This window comes from Hyalella azteca, unplaced genomic scaffold (genome assembly GCF_000764305.2).
Source record: "Hyalella azteca isolate HAZT.00-mixed unplaced genomic scaffold, Hazt_2.0.2 contig4507, whole genome shotgun sequence".
Taxonomy (NCBI): Eukaryota; Metazoa; Arthropoda; class Malacostraca; order Amphipoda; family Hyalellidae; genus Hyalella; species Hyalella azteca.
The window spans coordinates 205,069-224,241 of record NW_025934720.1 but is presented as its reverse complement, the minus strand read 5'-3'; the positions used below and the strand labels follow the sequence as shown (position 1 = coordinate 224,241).

Genomic DNA, 19,173 nt, shown 5'->3' with positions numbered 1-19,173 from the left:
ACTTCTGCCAGACTAAGCTGAGTCAAGATGACCCACAAAAGAGTGAAAAGTTCATCGTCATTTGGACAGTCTTACTCATTTTTTGAAGTTCCGCAGGCCCTCTGCTTGTCCAATGTCCATGGACGGCTGAGATCAGGGCTCGGCCAAAAGCCCTCCCGAGACGACAAACCCATACAAGAAAGCCTCAGGTATTTACCTTCCTCTTCATCATTTATTTTCCTGTGTTGTCCGTATTTCAGAATAGTAGGCAAGAAACCATAAAATAATATCAGTGATGTGTAAAATTTTTTTTGTAGCATTGAAATAAATGGTTGATAACAATGTAGTAGGAGTAGGTTCTGATGTCCATTTAATATCATAAAAACATATCATATCAAGACTTGACCAGCCGTAGTAATTCATATGAATTATCCGCTCCAACGGATATTTCTTCCGTGATCTAAGAACATATCTCAGAAATTGCATCACAGACCAAAGCCCAGCGCTATGGCCAATATCTTGAGGGAACATAAAGCCAATATAATGCAAGGTGTTCCACGTCATGATTTGGATGTGCTGGCTGTAACATGAATGGAGTTTCGCCCCGCATCAAAGCTCGTGCATGAATGACTTTCATGTCAGGCGAACTATTGCGCGTCACAAGATGTTCTGCCTCACGGAACTCCCGTGGCGACCGGACCGATAATAAAATTCCGCTATAGCGAGCATCGAAGTGTAAGATTTATATTGAGTATAGCGAAATATAATCTTTCGTGTCTGGTATTTTAGCTGCCTAGGCCAGAGAAATTTTATGTTGCATGATTCGATGTATAAGAAATATTTCAGAAATATTTAAAAATTAGCGTAATATCGCGTTGTAATACGTATTAGAAAATGTGTCATTTATTCATTTTTTGGTGTGCAGTCACTGTGTACTAATAAATTATTAATGAATTCAAGCGTCTTCAGGTGAATGTTGAAATTAATTTTTAATATCCAGCTAGCTGAGCGATAGTTAAGTTACTGTGAGAAGTTTAATCTTGCTTAACTGAAAAAATTGGGTACCTACGAGTTGAAGCAAGGAGTAGTCACAATAATGTAAATACATAAATTGTTAAAAAAATGTATTGTCATACCATTCTTCAATAAAAGACTTTCGTAATTCAACGCATTTTTTCTAACCTACACAACATGACATCATGTAATGCCTGCCTTGCTTGGGTCCCGCTAATAAAAAATTCAACGGGAAAGTTTTCCACCAAAAAGCCCCAAAAATAAGGCCACAAATTATTATCAGTCGAACATAGTTTCATGCAACAATGCTCAAATCAAACAACTTTATCATATGCTAAATAAACATTTTTATGCAACAATGTTAGGAAAAAAGAAATTCACTATCAGTCCAACACAGTTTCATGGAACGATGTCAGAGATCACAAACTTCTCTGCATCAATGACATTACCATTTTGTTTAAAATTATACATATTCACAGGCTGAGTTCAATATGCATAGACTATTGTAACACGAGACAACCGCTCTCAAGACTGTCTCTCTTTCATTGACATGCAAATTATTAACCTGTGCCACGTATTTTATTTCAGTCTCAAGGGAGAGCGACGCGGCGACAGCACAATAAGTCATCGTTGACATCCCATCGCTAGTCAGCAAACTGGCTTAATAGAACTCAAGCTTTTCTTTACCATAAAACCCAACATAGCAATTGGCAAAGATATGTAGAGGCGGTAGATAACAATAACAATGCATCTACTGGATTACAATATTAATTAAAGATAGGTGCAGGCTTTAGAAAACTTCGTGCATCTACTGGATAACAATATTAATTGATAGGTGCATGCCTTAGAGAACTTCGCGCATCTACTGGACAACAATATTAAAGATAGGTGCAGGCCTTAGAGAACTTCGTGCATCTACTGGATAACAATATTAATTAAAGATAGGTGCAGGCCTTAGAGAACCTTGTGCAACTACTGGATAACAATATTAAAGATAGGTGCAGGCCTTAGAGAACTTCGTGCATCTACTGGATAACAATATTGAAGATAGGTGTAGGCCTTAGAGAACTTCGTGCATCTACTGGATAACAATATTAATTAAAGATAGGTGTAGGCCTTAGAGAACTTCGTGCATCTATTAGATAACAATATTAAAGATAGGTGTAGGCCTTAGAGAACTTCGTGCATCTACTGGATAACAATATTAAAGATAGGTGCAGGCCTTTGAGAACTTCGTGCATCTACTGGATAACAATATTAATTAAAGATAAGTGCAGGCCTTAGAGAACCTCGTGCAACTACTGGATAACAATATTAAAAATAGGTGCAGGCCTTAGAGAACTTCGTGCATCTACTGGATGTCATAGAGAGATAACCATGCACTAGTTTACTTCGTGCTGGACAATAATATTTTCAAAAGCCTAAAGAACACAAAAGAAGGTTCGAATTACGTGGTGCTGCAACGTCATGACAAAAACAAGCCTCAGAAGAGTCCAGACAAAAAAAAAATTAATCATCATCGTGTCAAAACATATATCGTCTAAATTTTTAATTTGCTGTAACCGTGCATCATACACATAAGAGTGAAGTGTGGACCTAACTAACGGTCCCTGAAACATGCATTCAAACAACGGTAACGCTACAATAAACGCATGGTAAACACACGGCCTGTTTGAAAGCACAAGGCAAACAGGTAAGAGGATACATAGAAGCGACTACTATGTGTATGTGAAGCAGGCAACAGGGAACAAGTAATAGTGCTGCAGCAGCATGCAGTTGCAGTGAGGACTGTTTGCGAGATAGAATGGATGCTTGTCAGCGAACGACGCTGAGCAAACAGACCCAGCGAGGCTAAGCCCGTTCTTGGCAGAGGCTCTTAGTTCACGCGAGGACATGTACGGCTCTCCTGGCAAGACCAACAGCATCTCTGGCTCCACTTTATCGCCCCACAGTCCACATCAATCACCCGGAGGCAGCCCCGTCATTAGACACTGGGTGTGGTCCTGAACTATGCGGTTACTCACGCTGTCGCAGCTTCGTTTGTAAGGTAATGTCATGAACAAATAGCGCAGAACTAGACTAGTATCCAAGACAATTGCATGCAAAAATTCCAACGCACTGAAATGACATGAGAAATAAACCTCTGACAATGTATCACGTAGCATGACATTTACATGAGCAGGCCTATATAAAATAGAACAAAAGCAATTCGCACACTGAATATTGCAGTTGTACAACAGCACTCAGTCCACAAGCATGAAAGCACTGAGTTGCTATGTAGCGATTCTGCAGATTTTTATACAGCACTCAGTCCACAATAAAGAACTCGCAAAGTTGTCTTGAACGAATTAGGCAGGTTTTAGTACAGCACTCAGTTCACAAACAAGTACTCACTGAATTGTCGCCGTAGGGATTTCAGAAACCTTATTACAGCACTCAGTTCACAAGCATGAACACGCGTAGTTGCCATGTAGGATTTCCTTAGGTTTTACTGTAGGGGAGCGCAGCCGTGCACCACCAATTTTGTGCACCAATAAGCCCTCAATCGAACGCCTTGGATCTCTCCGGACATCCACCAATCAGCCGTGAGCCACTCGGCTTTGTAACTACAGTCCTCAGTCCACAAGCATGAGCGCGCTGAGTTGCCATGTAGGGATTACAAAGAATTTTAATCTAGCGCCCAATAAGGTTTTAATGCAGCACCCAGCATCCACATTATTATCCAGCATCATTCTATACAAGCACGAACGCGCTGAGTTGTCATGTAGGGACTCCTTTTGTTTGGCGTGCAGCGACTTCGTTTCAAGAGAGCTAATGAAGCCGTGCTCAAGTGCCTGCAGCTCTGCAAGCAATTGCAGCGAACTCAACTCAGCATTAGTTATGTTTTTGGAAGCACAAGTAACACTCAGACTTTCGCCGTCCATGACTCTTCTAATTTGAAATCAAATTTGAACAATACTAACAATGAAGAACACGAAAAATCTTGAAAAGTAACGATAAAACGAGATTGTAGTAGAATTTAAAGTTGTCAAAAGAAATATAAATAAGCATCAAACTCAAATCTTCGATCATATTAAATGTTAACGAACATTTGATAAATTCCGTGTTCTTTCTTTTTAATTGTTTTTTGTCATAATTTGTACCTTCGCGATTTCAACACATTAGCTGGCATATTAGCATAAATTCTAACATATAATCTCCTCCTCGCATGTTCCGGTTAGGGTATATGAGGCTATGCCTCTGCTAATCACCAAATCATTTGCCTATCGCTCTATACAAAGTATCACTTCCTGCCACTCTGAATAATGAATTAAAATATAAGCTTCAGAAAAAATGTGTCTATGTTAAAAATGACCTTAAAACTGAAACTTTTTCGGAAGTTTCAAACTGATAAAACAATATCTCTTCTATTAATATCGTTACCTCTATGATAACGGAATATATTCGAGTTAGATTGTTTTCCTCTCATGTTACGGATGAAATTTTGCAGAATAACAAATACTTTGAGCATAATGAATTTTACATAAATATTTCCAACTACTATTCACTACTAAGTACGAAATTTTGAAAATTCTTATCTTACATTCGGTCTTATTTGAGATTAAGAGCCCAAGAACTTCGAATTTCTGCAAATTTTGACGTCTCACTAAAGGATTAAATTAAATTAAACAATGCATAATAAAACGGAGGATTATTTGCTTCATAGGATGATTTGAAATGCAACCTGAATTGTTATATTCGCCTAGTATTGCTTGAGAAGTCAACACCACAATGACAGCTAGTCCCTCCAAGCCTTAATTTTTTGCCTTTAGTGTACTTGAGACAGAAACTGAGGCAGTGTTAAATTTTTTCGTGGATTGAGAAGAACATATGAATAAAAAATCTTCAAATCCAATTTTATCCAGTAAAATATAATGAAGATATTAATTGACCTCCATTTGGTAATGAATTAATAAAGTAATTATGAACAATATTTTACTTACGGGCAGAATATGATCGGTAATTTTAAGGTTAGCTCAATTGTAGCAATGAAGCGGTCGCTTTAAAAATATATGCGAAAATGAAATTGAAAAATCCAGTTCAAAGAAGCACACAATATCTAAACCAAACAGGGATCAAGTGGATGAAAAATTCTTCGGACAGGGTAAAAAATGCTTTATAAATTAGAGTAAAGGGGGTACAAAAAAATAAGTAAGAAAAAATATGAAAAAGTTATCCCTTAAATCATGTAGAAAGAAAATCCCGTGACCTGATCGATCAACTTCCTCATCTCTTCGGACCCAGAATGAAAATATAAACCGTCGAGGACTCGAAGAAAATCTCAGCAAACAGCCAGTGAAGCAACCGTGAACAAATCCGAGGCTGGTCATTGCCGAATTCCAGGAATCCAGGGAGGAACGCTCGCCTGGACTGAACGATCTTTGGCCAATTCCGACTAAACAATCAAACGCCGCTCTACAGACCTCCTCAAATGACGACTCATGCAACCATTGTAAGTGACAGCGCTCCTTGATGCACAATACTGGGGACTGACTTCTAACATCTCAGACAAATCCAATACTGATGCCGTACGGGAGTCAAAACAATGATGACTTCAATGTTACTCATACTATTTCAAGTTTCAATCCAAGACGGATCACAATATCGCAATATTGCCCGCCATCAATATAAATGGACAAATAATTGATCCTGTCAATGATAAAAGAATCGTACAAAGTTCATTTATTTATGTCGCTCGTCGGAACAGGGTAGCTGGAATAACTTTAACAATGCGAAAATTTGAGTTTTTCATCCTCAGAATTCCCTCAGAACTCCTACTTTCGAGCGGGCCCTGAAAGAATTATTGGAGTATCCTCAACTCCACCCGAAGAACCACTCAAACAATTTCTTATCTGGTCAGTAGGCCGGGCTCAACTTTCTTGTCCCTTTTTAATTTAAAACGTACACGATGAAAAATGAGAATGTTTTGAAATCCAACTACACACACGCATTTTAGCACAAATTAAAATTTGAGATGCATTTACTGAAATTGAATTGTTCTAAACTACTTGTAAACTAATAAAAATGCCAGTGTGAAATTTCCCGTACTATTGATGGCTGCGATAGTGTCAAGCAAAAGAAACTTCGCTAACCAGCGTAACTTCTACATTTTCCGTAAAGTTTAAAGTCCGCGACAAAAACGTGACCGGGAACATATCCCACGAAATCACTTTCCTACGTTCAGGAAAAAGATCTTTACAAGGAAATTTATGATCAAAGCACAAATCGGAGCGCGACACATAACCTGCAAGATGGCCATTCGATTTATTTATTCATGGGAAGCGTTTGATATTTTCAAGCTCCAAAGATCAGCGGAAGATTCGTTCAGGATCTGCTTGAGCGCGAGCACCGGAGGACCGAGGCGCGTTTCCTTTGACATTCGCGGCAAGATTTACGGGTGACAATGAAACTCCCTTTGATTGTTTCTCCCAAAGTGTTGCCTCTTGAAACTTTTCAACAAAGAGGATGGGCTTGGCATCGCCCAAGGCTATTTATGGCTTCCCAAGAAACGCCTCCGAGGCTCAGATTACAGCACCAATATTGTGGCCACCAAAGCCTAGGGCGAGCGCACTAAGCTTGGTCTCAACGCCCCCTCATTGGTCAACCAAATAACTATAGCCAATTTGCAGCATGAAGCCATCACTGGGCCTATAATAATATTATAATATTGTATGCATCATCAATACACTGATCACATATTTCAAAAACACATTCACAATCGACTCGATATTTGCGGCGCATTAGTCGATTTACCAGCATGCTGGGAATACTATATAACCTTCAATTATTGCAACAAATCGTCCAAAAGTGTTCTTATAGAGCACAGAAACTCAACTGTTAACTACTTAAAACTTTACTACTTATTAGCATCAATACACTACATGCTCAAGAAAAAGTGAAAGTCTCTACTTGATGAAAAATTATTGAAACGCTAACAAAAAAAGGTACAATCAAGTGCACGCAGTGAGGCGAGAAGTATAAATAAAATCAAGAGCTGTTTTCAATATGAAGCTGACTGTTGGAGATGAATTTTATTTAATGAATCCCATTTATTCCGGTAGCGGCAAAACTTTTATCCCAACTCTAATAAATCAAATCAAGGATGCCAATGTGAATTAATTGAACGCCAGGCGATGCGATATCGAGAAAGTCCTTAGCTCAGACTTAATACGTCAAGTAATACTGAAAAGATGCAGCAGACATTTATGGAATTCACCGATTTATGATATTGACCATAAGGAGACCGTGCTCGTGATTTTATGGGATCTACTGGTGATACATTATCGGAGCTAATATATAGGCAGCTATCCAGGTCCTATAATATCTCGGGAAAGCGCCAGCTCCAGCACGCATGGCATCACATTAGCAGAGTATTGGCAGAAATATTTTCCTGATTTTCTTTGGTGTGATTGATGAAGCAGCGGCCTCGACCCTCGCTTCAATGCTGGGCTCGCCAGATAAATTCCGCGACCGTCGCTATGAATCAGGCTTTCTTTTCGGCATCTATGCACACTTACACTGGACGGGTTCGGCATCTATGCACACTCACACTGGACGGGTTCGGCATCTATGCACACTTACACTGGACGGCTTCGGCATCTATGCACACTTACACTGGACGGGACCGGCATCTATGCACACTTGACGGGTTCGGCATCTATGCACACTTACACTGGACGGGTTCGGCATCTATGCTCACACTATACGGGTTCGACATCTATGCACACTTACACTGGACGGGCTGCTTACAGAACATTTTTTTCCCCGTCGGTGAGTTAGTTTAAAATACATAGGAGTTAATTTTCCAGTGATGAGTTTTTACCGTCGAAATTCGCATAACCGCTCATTTACCTCAATTTTGCTGACGCAAAAATTCTACCAACGTGAGGTGTAATGATGAATTAGATAACAATTTGACTGTTAACTATCAGTGGTTAGAGTAGAGCAGCTACTGAAAAAGTTGGCCCAAACTGAGGCCGTTGGAGCAAATAAACAGTTTCCTTGACATTGCAGTTACTTTCCAGAGAAGTGACGTTGCACAACCTTTGTGGAATATATCATTTATTCAATCGAATTTTTATGTACAGTTCTGTTTCAATCCAAACCCTTGAATGCTGGAAACAGAATTAAAAGTCCAATGTTTGATGAAGCTCAGTAGTGAGTGAATCGCAATCCCTTTCAAAATTGATGTAATAGAATGGACAATGAATCAGACGTCAAAATTATAAAAACTGGAGAAAAGTATCGAAAGAATCGGTGATGGGACTGTCATAGTTTCGACGAGCAGCGACAATTTCAAACTTAATACGAGGAACTACGAACGGACTCCAAACGGGAACGTAAAGTCAAAAATCTTCCATTTGCAGCAACGCGATAGCGTGATCGATTTAGTTCAGCTAATTTTCCAAGATTCAAGATTTTAATAAAAAAAACAGAATAGTTCGTACTAGCTATTTCCAATAAGATTTTAATAAATTTTTTTCAATTTGGACTAAACGGGAAATGAAACCTTCTAACATTCCATCAAAATTTTAATCAAATAACCGGTATGTTTTGATGAAATTTTTACAGCAATATCGCTTATTTGGCCAACAACTTTACATAGTATAATGATTGCATACAATCAAGAGTTAACAAGAAGTCCAAAACGAATTACAGGCACAAGCAAGATGCCGTCGAACAGACGTGAGGTGCGTCGACGAATCCTCTTGGACGGCTTTGACAGCAAACTTATAGACTTCATCGACGCCTTTTTTGGCTCCTTTGCTATACTTTATAAAAAACCAGGCACGAGATTTAGCGTTATTGGCCATCGAGCTGAGATTACTGAGCCTGGCTCAAGAGAGTAGCAGGGATCTCATAGCTCAAACGCCTGTTCTTCTACTGACAACTTTATTAGCTACGCTGGAGGGAGCATTTTAGGCGCAGGTGTTGTTGGCCATTGGCATTTGATGGAACAGCTCATCAGGTCCAGACTTGTGATAGTTTTCTACATCGCGTGCCGCCCTCATATGTGAAGTCTGATGAAAGAAATAAGCTTCCTGTAGGCCGGTGTCCCGACAACAGATGTTGCAGGACGAAGCTCCGACACAACAACAGAGTTTAGAGACGTCATTCGAAATGACCAAATCACTTATTGTATTTTCTACGCCCATATTTACGGAGGAATAAAACCATTTTCAATCTACATAAAAATGCAATGTTGACATTTGCAGTAATTGCAAAACTTAAAAATTGTTCCACCAACTACCGAAATTCCAAAGCCTATAACGATTGGATTTACTATTCATCTATATATAAAGACGGATAGAACTTTGAAGCAAAAGCTGAAACAGAGCGCAGTCCCGAAAAATTGTAGTCTTAATACAAAATAGGTTGTTATACCATTGATTCAAGGACAGCCCAGTTAAGGTCGCTGGCATTTTTGGGTAAAGAAAAAAGTTATACAATCTCCAAGAAAAATCGTAAAACCAGTGAAGGGAGACAAGTTGAAAGCTTGTATATACAGGACTTTCCGAAAAAAAAGCGACCAAACAACAGACAGTTGGAACGAACGTTCCAAAAAAGGACTAAATAAACAACAGATGAACGTAATCAACGTCCTAAAAAGGACCAAGCAACAAATGAATGTAATCAACGTTCCAAAAAAGACTAACAACAGATGAATGTAATCAACGTTCCAAAAAGGACTTAACAACAGATGAATGTAATCAACGTTCCAAAAAGGACTTGACAATAAATGAATGTAATCAACGTTCCAAAAAGGTCTTAACAACAGATGAATGTACTCAACGTTCCAAATAAAGACTTAACAACAGATGAATGTAATCAACGTTCCACAAAGGACTAAGCAACAGACAAATTTAACGAGCGTTCCAAAAGGGACTAGGCAGTCATAAAGGTGAAGAACAGGCTCGGCCAGCCGGCGTGCATAGAAGGCTACTAGTACCGACTCAGGGAAATAATCACTAATTCTTTTTCACTTGCCAAGGAATAAAATGCAATACGCGTTTACCTAGGATCGTCAAGGACAGCTACATAGTCGTCGCTCGATATACAGGCTGTGTCACTGAGAGGAGTGGAAGCGCTGAGCCTTGTGCATTCAGGCATTTGCCGCCGCTTCTACCTCAGGAGCAGCAAGAGTATAGCTTCCAGCATCCATGCCCACTTTAATTATTACATTTCATTTTTTAGCTCAAGTTCCTATGATTATTGTGTCATGGATGCGCCAAGTTTGGTAGCTCACTGGTGTGGGAAGCTCAAGAACTGTATTATATTCACTAAAAATCTTTTAACTTGTGCTCGTGAGCTTAGCAAGGAGATGGCCGTTTGAGAAAGACTTCAGAAATCGGATTTCTTTTTATGAAGTTTTGACGCGACTTCGCAGTAAGTTTCTGAAAATTTAGAATTCCTTCATATAAGCAACATAGGCGCACAAGTTCGGAGGTCCTTGTTAGAAATACCATTTTTTGTTTTGTTGTTGTTAGGAATACTTCATTTTGACCAGTGATCCGCTATGCTGCAATTTGAAATTTAAAAGAAATTCCGCCAAACTCAAAGTTTTAGAAACACGAAGAGATTATAACTGATCAGAATAGACAATCTTTAAACAAATTTAGCACATTTGTGAAACTCTGCACATAATTTCAAGCCTATTATCCGAATGGTATTACTAGTTCTAAAAATAATATTTTTTAAGCGGTACTAAACGAAGAGCCACAATGGAGAGAGCCATTTGTGAGAGCCACGCGAAGCATTTAGTTAAAAGCGAATCTGTCCCAACCAAATGTTAAATAATGCGGAGAAATACCACAAAAGAAATTATTTCCCAACTTTGAACATACTCGACACTTCACTCATTCAAACTTTAGCCAAAACTCAAGTGAGTGTTGAAGTTGGCGTGCTTTTGGATAGAGAGGCACTGGGTGCAGCCAGTTTCGGAGTGCCTTCCCATACAAATATTCAAGTTGGCGAGAACTTTCAGGCAGCAAATACAGATTAATAATTTAGTCCTGCTTTCAAACACCAAAAGACACGTCTGATATACTAAATGTTACAAATAATCATAGCGTAGAATATTGGAAATGTTGAGGAAGAAACTTTTACGTCGAGAAATAAGCTCAAAATTTAGATGTTTGATCATTCGAGAACGTTCAAGGAGCAATAGTCTAGGACCGAGGTAGCTTGTCGCTAAGTTTAAGAAACTATAAATTTTTCTAGAAATAAAATTATATTAGTAATCCGATCGTGAGAATAATTTTTTAAACAACACAGCCCTTTTTTCGCATAGACATTGGACACTTTCGACGAATTCTTTCAACATAAGCTATAAATAGAAGAAAATTTGACAAAATGAACTCTTGCAGCGTAAATCATGACATTCAATTGATTATGAGGACAACGTTCTCAAGAGTTGACGCCGCAATATATTTTATTAAGGGCTTCGTGGTTCTGAAGAATTTCCTGCATCTCAATGACAAAAATCATACCCGAAAAAAAACATGCGAAGCTGGAGACTCGAGAAGGAAGAAAGAAACATAACGCGGCCTCAGGAGGCCGTGTGATTAAAATGTTCAAAGATTTAATATTTTACATACATAATTTAAAAAAAACTGCGAAAACGAGTCAACTAAATTCAGACGATGTTTATTCAAAATGATCTCTGAATCGGGTCTCAATCCATCTGAATTACACCTGCAATATAATTTAATATAATGTATGGATGGATTGTTTAACTTTTGTTTAGGAAGCGGGTTTTTAAACCATGATACGAGTACCACTAGTCGATGCACTCCGGATGAATACATTTATGGTCATAAAATTTTTGAGCTTCTTCAGCTACCATAAACGTAGACCTCTCAACACTAAATAATAAAACACGCGACATAACCTGTCCAAGCGACCCCCAGTGAAATTTAAACTGGAAATTCAATCAAGCCGCCAGTTACTCGCTCATTACTCAAGATAAATATTTGTAACGCTACATAAAAGTGCGTAATATATTAATATGCATTATTAAAGGTATGCAGCCGATACCTAATGACGCGCGATAAACGTGTCTAAATTGTATCCACGATAAAGGAAACTAATTAGGGAAATACTAGAATATAGATCCGTTTTATGGACTCTAGTCCAGTACAGAGAGCGAAAAAGTCTGCACGAATTTAAAAATTTTGTAAATTAATGCGAAAATACTTATATACGAATTCTGCTCAGTGGAAAGCGAGATTAAGCAACCAACCATAAATAAAATTTGTATTGTGCTAAAATACTAGTACATCCAATATCTATTGTCAGAGGATTTTCATAATACATCCAATCTATATTCGTTTGTTGTAATTAAATACGGGAAACGAAGAAATTTCATTATATAGTTAGATATTAAATTCTGTTTTAAAGTGTTCAGACAGTTATATTTTTTATAAATTCTGCAAACTAGCGAGATGCCGAGCTGGCGATTTTTGCGGACTGGAGAGCCAGACTCAGACGCAAGCTTCTAAGTGCTGCTACGGGTAACACTAGACGCGCCTGTATCAACGTTCTCAGTACCCTCGCCAGCCACAATATTTGACGAGCACTTAAACCTTCCAAGCTCTCAACAAAGAATAAAATAGAGCTTTTCGATTGTCATAATACAAGGCAATGAAAATAGCAAGCTTTCGTGAAGATAAACGTGTCTGCTATTGACGGACTTCTTCAGGTGACGCTTTGGTGCCTGCTCGAGTGTTGGGACGGAACACAAAGACCATTTATTGTGAACACCGCGAGGCATTAAAGGCCTTTGATGACTCGAGTCTCCTGATAACTTGACTTATCTAATAATGAGCTACGATTAATAAAAATTTCGCAAAATATTTCATACTTTTGACAAGCGTTTAATCCTTTTGTTTGGATGTTCACAGAGAGTTTTAGATACAAACCATATTTAGTCTTGAAAATCAGCAATAGTTTAAATCTGCGGCCAAAAATATATGGCAACTTAATTAAAATAGCAAAACCACAAAGGGAGAAACTTTCCTATCTGACAATCCTGCCAAAAGGAAAAACTTTTGCTCTGTTCTTGGGTGAGTCCCAAGGAAGAATAAGGCGGAGGTAATGTCACGCACTGCACGAGGGAGACAGAAAAGGCTGGTGAATAAAATTCTCTTCTTGCCGAACCATCGTCCCGGAAAACGCCAAACGTGGGCATTAGCATAGAAATGGACATTGGTGAGCAAATCTAGACGGGAGTGATTCCTGCTCCCCCACGGGCATGTTATCTTGGTACCGACAGTCCCAATGCAAGAACAAGGCTATCGTTAATATCGAATCCCATCCTCCTGACAACTCCCATATTCGATTCATATTTTTGTAGATATTGGACATCGTTGACCCAAGACCTTCAGATTATGCAAGCTCAAAGCATACAGAATCTAGCGGAAGATTGGACCTTTACTAATGTACGTGGCATTAAAATTGCTGCACTTAAGGTGATTTCCAACACCCAGGAGCGATACGAAATGGATAATAAATTACATTCGAATGAAGTCAGAATGCCGTTTGCTACTGTACAAGCAAAAAATCAAATCATACTAGCAGCGAGTGGCATAATGTAAGCCTGATAATAGATTAAGCTAGGTTGAAACACGTTACAGGAGAAAATTCATTTCATGTAATCTCGTAACGCGACGATTATTTCGGGCTCAAACACCAATAAATGTAAAGCTGAAATCCTACACAAGCTTCTCTCCGACAGTCGGAAAAATCTGGACCTTTTCCCCGCGTCGGACCTCTCACTTTAGGGCTGTGGGCGGACGTATATATGAAGATGGGACAATTTCCGAGCCGAGGATAAAACACTTTGGTATCTGAGGGCGACCCAGCTCGCTTCTGACTCTCGCCAGTCGGTGAAATCAACAGTCCCGTTTGAAAACATTTCTAAAAATCAGGAGGATAGCTCGGAATTTTATTAGGGCGAAGGCAAAGCACGGATCTTTACTCGGCTGAACTTGGGTTCCGTTAAGAGACGAGAGTCAATGTATTTCTCAAGTCAATTCTGCAAACAAGTGCTTTGACATTAGTAAGTGGAAACCAATTTCATTTCAATTAATAACACGACAATCAATTAATAACAGACAAAATCAGCCAGTTGATGAAACATGCATGCATAAGAACCTTCTAGAAGGTCTGCAGCTCGCAGCGAGGGAAAAGCATTCACTCTATGTGCAGAAGAAATATAATTTTTTCAAAAAGGTCGTCAGAAAAACATATTTGAAGTCATACAAATTAAATTTTGTTAAAAACCGTTTAAAGAACTTTCGAAACGTAATAAATAGTCATGAAACAAATACAATTCGAGAGCGAAAGGATTGATTCAAATTTACAATCTCCACAATTGGGAATCAAATTATACTTGGGCAAGGCGATTATATGTATGAACGAAAATCAATTGTATTTTACAAAAATAGATATTTAGCTGGCGAGAAAAATTTCCCTTTCACGCGATATTCGTTGAAGCTCATTTGGAAGATTAATTCAAGACTGACAGGTGGATTCATTAAAATTATGGGGCTGTATCTGTATTTCATCCAATTACGAGCTAGTGCATCCATATTCCAGCCAGTAAGATTAGGACTCCATCCAAAAATATCTAGATTATATCCAATTAAATCTAGATTCAATCCAAAAGAATCTACTTCAACCAATAGTATATAAATTTACACCAATAGTAGTCTTGGTTCCATCAAATAATATCTAGAATCCATCCAATAATTTCTAATTTCCAAACGATAATATTTAAATTTCATCCAATAACATATATATTGCATCAAAAAGGTTTAAATTCGATTAAACGTTTTGAATATCCCGATCAATGACATTTAAATTCTATCTAGCGAAAGCTACTAGCTACTTTGATTGAACCTACATTTTTGAACCGTGTTCACACTCACCTCGTACACACAATTTCATCAACATCTGAAAAGACGAGTATTGTGGATACGATATCGAAAAGCCCTTCAATTTAACCACTTGAGAAACAGTCGAAAAGCAAAAAACATTTAGTATCAATCTTTTAAATGTTGGATTTATAATAATTTGGCTCCGGTATTGAAAAAAGCTCATACATAAAAAATTGTATTCCATAGACTGAGTTTTTTAATTCTCGTTGTAAGTTTAATTTATTTGTTCAAAGTGTTTTAGTTTAAGTACGTAAGTTACCAATCAGAGATCATAAAAATCGCTTGAGAAAAGCTCACGGGTCGCTCGCTACTCACCCCTGGCAGAGTCCGTTTCTCGTGCAAGGCGTTCTGGGCGTTGAGCGCAGACTCCCGTGAACTGTACGTTAGGAAGGCACATCCTGTGGGAGAAAGACTGTCAATTGCGAGAAATGGCCACCCCAATACAAGAATTCTAGAGTACAATTTTATAAAATGAGTTCACTAATTTAATTTCTCTCAATTTTATACTTATGTCACAGGAAAATTATATTCTGCAGAATATTTCATTTTCTGGCAAATTCACTTCTGTACATTTGGCGCCAACTCAACATAGCAGAAGCAGCTACGGTTTCAGGAAAGAACGTACTCATCTTGTTCGAGTCGAAAGGCGCAAAGCAATAGCAGCTCTAAAATAGAGGTAGTATCGCGCCATGAAACCGCCAGCAATTCCAGTAATGGTGACCGAAAAGTGATGCAAGGCGGCCACTGCACCCAACGCTCTGAACATGAATGAAACATGAGCGAACGCAGGCGTTACTTCAGCGACAATCCTAGGGCGCTATGGACACCGTCCAGCCTGGCTATATATACATGGCAAGCCTGTCTTGCGCCCTCACTTGGCTTCATTGCCACACCAGCCCATAAATTAAGGCAAACTCCACCCGAAATGCAACTGATTTTCCGGCAGCTGGTTTTTAAGTTTCTATTTTCTGTTAGTCGGTAACAAGCTGTTTAAAAAATGATTGAAATCTATAGTTTGTCCTGAATCAAGTGATCTTTTCTAGTGGTCAAATGAATTAATCGAGGATGCATCACACGAGGGTGGATATAGAAGGCAACTGAGGGGGATAGTAGGAACGTTGCTCATTGTTCTTTTACATACTTCAGCTCTGCGTCCAAAACTATTTTTGTGGGAGACGTGCTAACGGGTGTACAAAAACAAGCCCTTCTTACCGGACACACCTAAAGCAAAACGGATGACCCATTGCGAACCTATTATACGATAAGCAAGAGTAACCATTTGCGTTAAGAAGGCTTATACAGCAGTTTAAAAATTGGTTTAAACGTCCTAGAATAACCATTAAATACACAAAATAGGTTTAATATTCTAATCAGGCAAAACTCGGTCACAAAATTTCAAATCGATCGGGGGATGTGTGCCAGTATTTATCCTATGCATTTTTACATGTTGGAAATTGTGAAAATCAACAGAATAAAATTTTAGACTAAGGTCATCGTTAGGTCATGACACGTATCACAAATCAAAAGGCTTACCCGCCACTCATAAAGATCATGGAAGTCACCGCTGCGGTAATCTAATAACCATAGGAACAATATTCAGCAATGCTTATTACTAAAATTACCTACTCATTTCACGAAATTAACGCGACATGAGATTGCGGTCACTCCCAACGCTGATCATTCCAAAGAGCCAATGCGAATGCGGCACATCATAATCGTTACTAGCTTGAACTTGGATAACAAAAGACGGGAGTATAGCACAGCTACACTATGTCAATTAGAGAAATAAAAGTCTTGCTCATGAAATACTTCCCAAATGTCAATCTTCATGTTGTGTTGGTAAACAGTTTTAAAAGTTCATTCTTTAGATACAAAGATTTGCTCTCTGTTCATATGCGATCGTCCCTAGTTTATCAACATTATTGTGCACGATGTGCATCACCGTGCGTCGGGATGACGTCACGCAATCTTTATTCCAGGGTCGCTGAGCATAAGGGCACGAGTTGTAGGACCGGACAGTTGCTATCGCTCCCCCTTCATTCGGCTGTGCGCACTTGTGCAGGCAATGTAATGTTTTTGTATCTGACAGTGACTTTAGGGTGTAAGCTCCCAATTCCGGTACTTTAGATCTGCGTATTTTAGAATCCTTGTACATTTTTAAACTTAGGCCCAGTATAAATTCAGCTATTAGCTCCCATTCACTTGATATTGTGAATAGATAGGTTTTGCTGTTTTTCTTCTTGTGCTTTGTCTTTCATTTGTAAATTTAGGTTTTAGTTTCGGTTCCGTGACTTTCAATTATTGTACAAGCGTGCGATTTTATCTGCATTCTAGAATCGTCGAACTGACGGTGGAGCTGGACTCCGAAACGTTTTCTATATAAAGACACAATGAACTTCTGTGGAATTTTCGTCGCTTTTAAATTTCTAGTTAATTTGCGATTCAAGCAAACAAGTGACATTAACTGAATTGAATTTGCATGCAACACGAATTTGGCCGCATCATAAGATCTCAAAGGTAATACTAGAAAATAGAGAAGAAGAAGATATATAATTTTAGTTTCCTATGTATTAGTTTAGTTTTAGTATTCCTATGATTAAAGACCACTAATAATAGAATGAAAAATATAAAAATTACATCTATTTAAAAATAAATATTTATTCGCATAAATAAATAGCTAATATATGCACCCATAATTGATATAGCTGAACAACAAATATACATTAAGTCATATAAATGTGCCTTTTTTGCATGGTAACGATAGGATTAATTCATAGGATGAAAATATGGGCGGAATGGAATGTTTTTGTTTTCATACCTAGTCTTTAATACATTCTTACATGTTTATCACTGTTAAGAAACGAACAACATGAGAGGAATAATAACGACAATGAAAATGTCAAAAACTATTTCCTAAACAGTGTTAAAAATGTTAGTGCAAAACTTTAAGACTAATGGAATATAAAACATAAAATTTTCCAGCATTTTCTCAGCGTGCATCCTCATGTCGAAGAGGATGACACACGAATTCAATCCTTCCAGCTTTGTATGGAACAGAAATATACAGGAAATATACAGGTCCATTTCAAGGCAAGCGTGTAATGGCATTTGGTGGTACAGAGTGCATCACTTAGGAAGCCGGCAGGCGTGGCTTTTCAACGAGTATTTTTGGAGACCGGTCACACTAACCGGTTGGTGTCACACGGAGCGAGCTAAAGCTGACCGACGCTTCAACATGCGGGTATATATTCACTCAAAAAAAAAATTCGGTGCAAGTATTCTGCACTGAGTTGCATTTTATGTCCAAATTACACCATATACCCCGCATAAATGTTTCAATGCGCAGAGACACGAGTAGTTTCGCTGAAAATGAATGATGGATACTTAATAACCCTTTACGAAAAACTTCGAGTATGTCACAAAATTAGTAAAGATAAGATGTTAAGAATTTTGCAAATTAATTTTATTACGCTATGAAACTTGAAATAAATTGCGTCTTTAGGATTTAGCATTACTCGTACTTTATTTATTAATTTGTTAAAATTAAACATAGTAACAGATGCATGATTTGTCAGGAGACATGTCCCATAAATTATCAAATAAAATGTGTACCATTTAAGCTAAAATGTACCGCAATCACAGAAAAATCTGCGATCTGTTATATCAGAATCAATAGATAATATTTTTAATATGCGTGAATTATATTAGTCAGCTTTAATTACAAATTCACCAGGGATTTAAGAGCAAAGAAAATGGAAAGTAAATTTAAGACAACGTTGATCTATTTCATTACGATGCCCTAAATGTCGTCTGAATAATTTGCAGGAGAATAGAGCAGGATTTCGTACACTTATATAAGTGAAGACCATCGCTTTAATAGACGTGCATCGCTGCGAGAATTTCGTACAAACCAGTTCATTAGACACAATCAGAAGCTTCATCTGTCATCATTGTTCAGGGCGATAGTTCATTAAAAGATCAGCTCATGCTCTAAAGGGATCTGAAAACCAAACATTAACTTCACATTAAACCTTCAAACATGGAAATTTAATTCTGCACTTGATTTTTTCCCAAAAGAAAAACCCAATTTTGCAGAGTGTCCCTCTCTAAAGCCTCGTTTTGTTGGCAATAAATGATATTGGGGCGCTGATTACCATGGTTCGGTCGGTTAGCGTACTTAAAAGTAATTAAAATGACAGAT

General features: G+C 38.2%; 1 protein-coding gene across 1 annotated transcript in view; it reads right to left on the bottom strand.

Annotated features, from left to right (window-relative positions):
* The window catches only part of LOC108680096 (CUGBP Elav-like family member 4), a 432,488-nt gene extending 417,123 nt beyond the window's left edge, over window positions 1–15,365 (bottom strand). Inside the window, exon 1 of the mRNA XM_047880045.1 lies at window positions 15,288–15,365. The gene's annotated coding sequence lies outside the window, so the exon portion shown is untranslated. The remainder of the gene's footprint in view (window positions 1–15,287) is intronic.
* Between the last annotated feature and the right edge of the window lie 3,808 nt (window positions 15,366–19,173).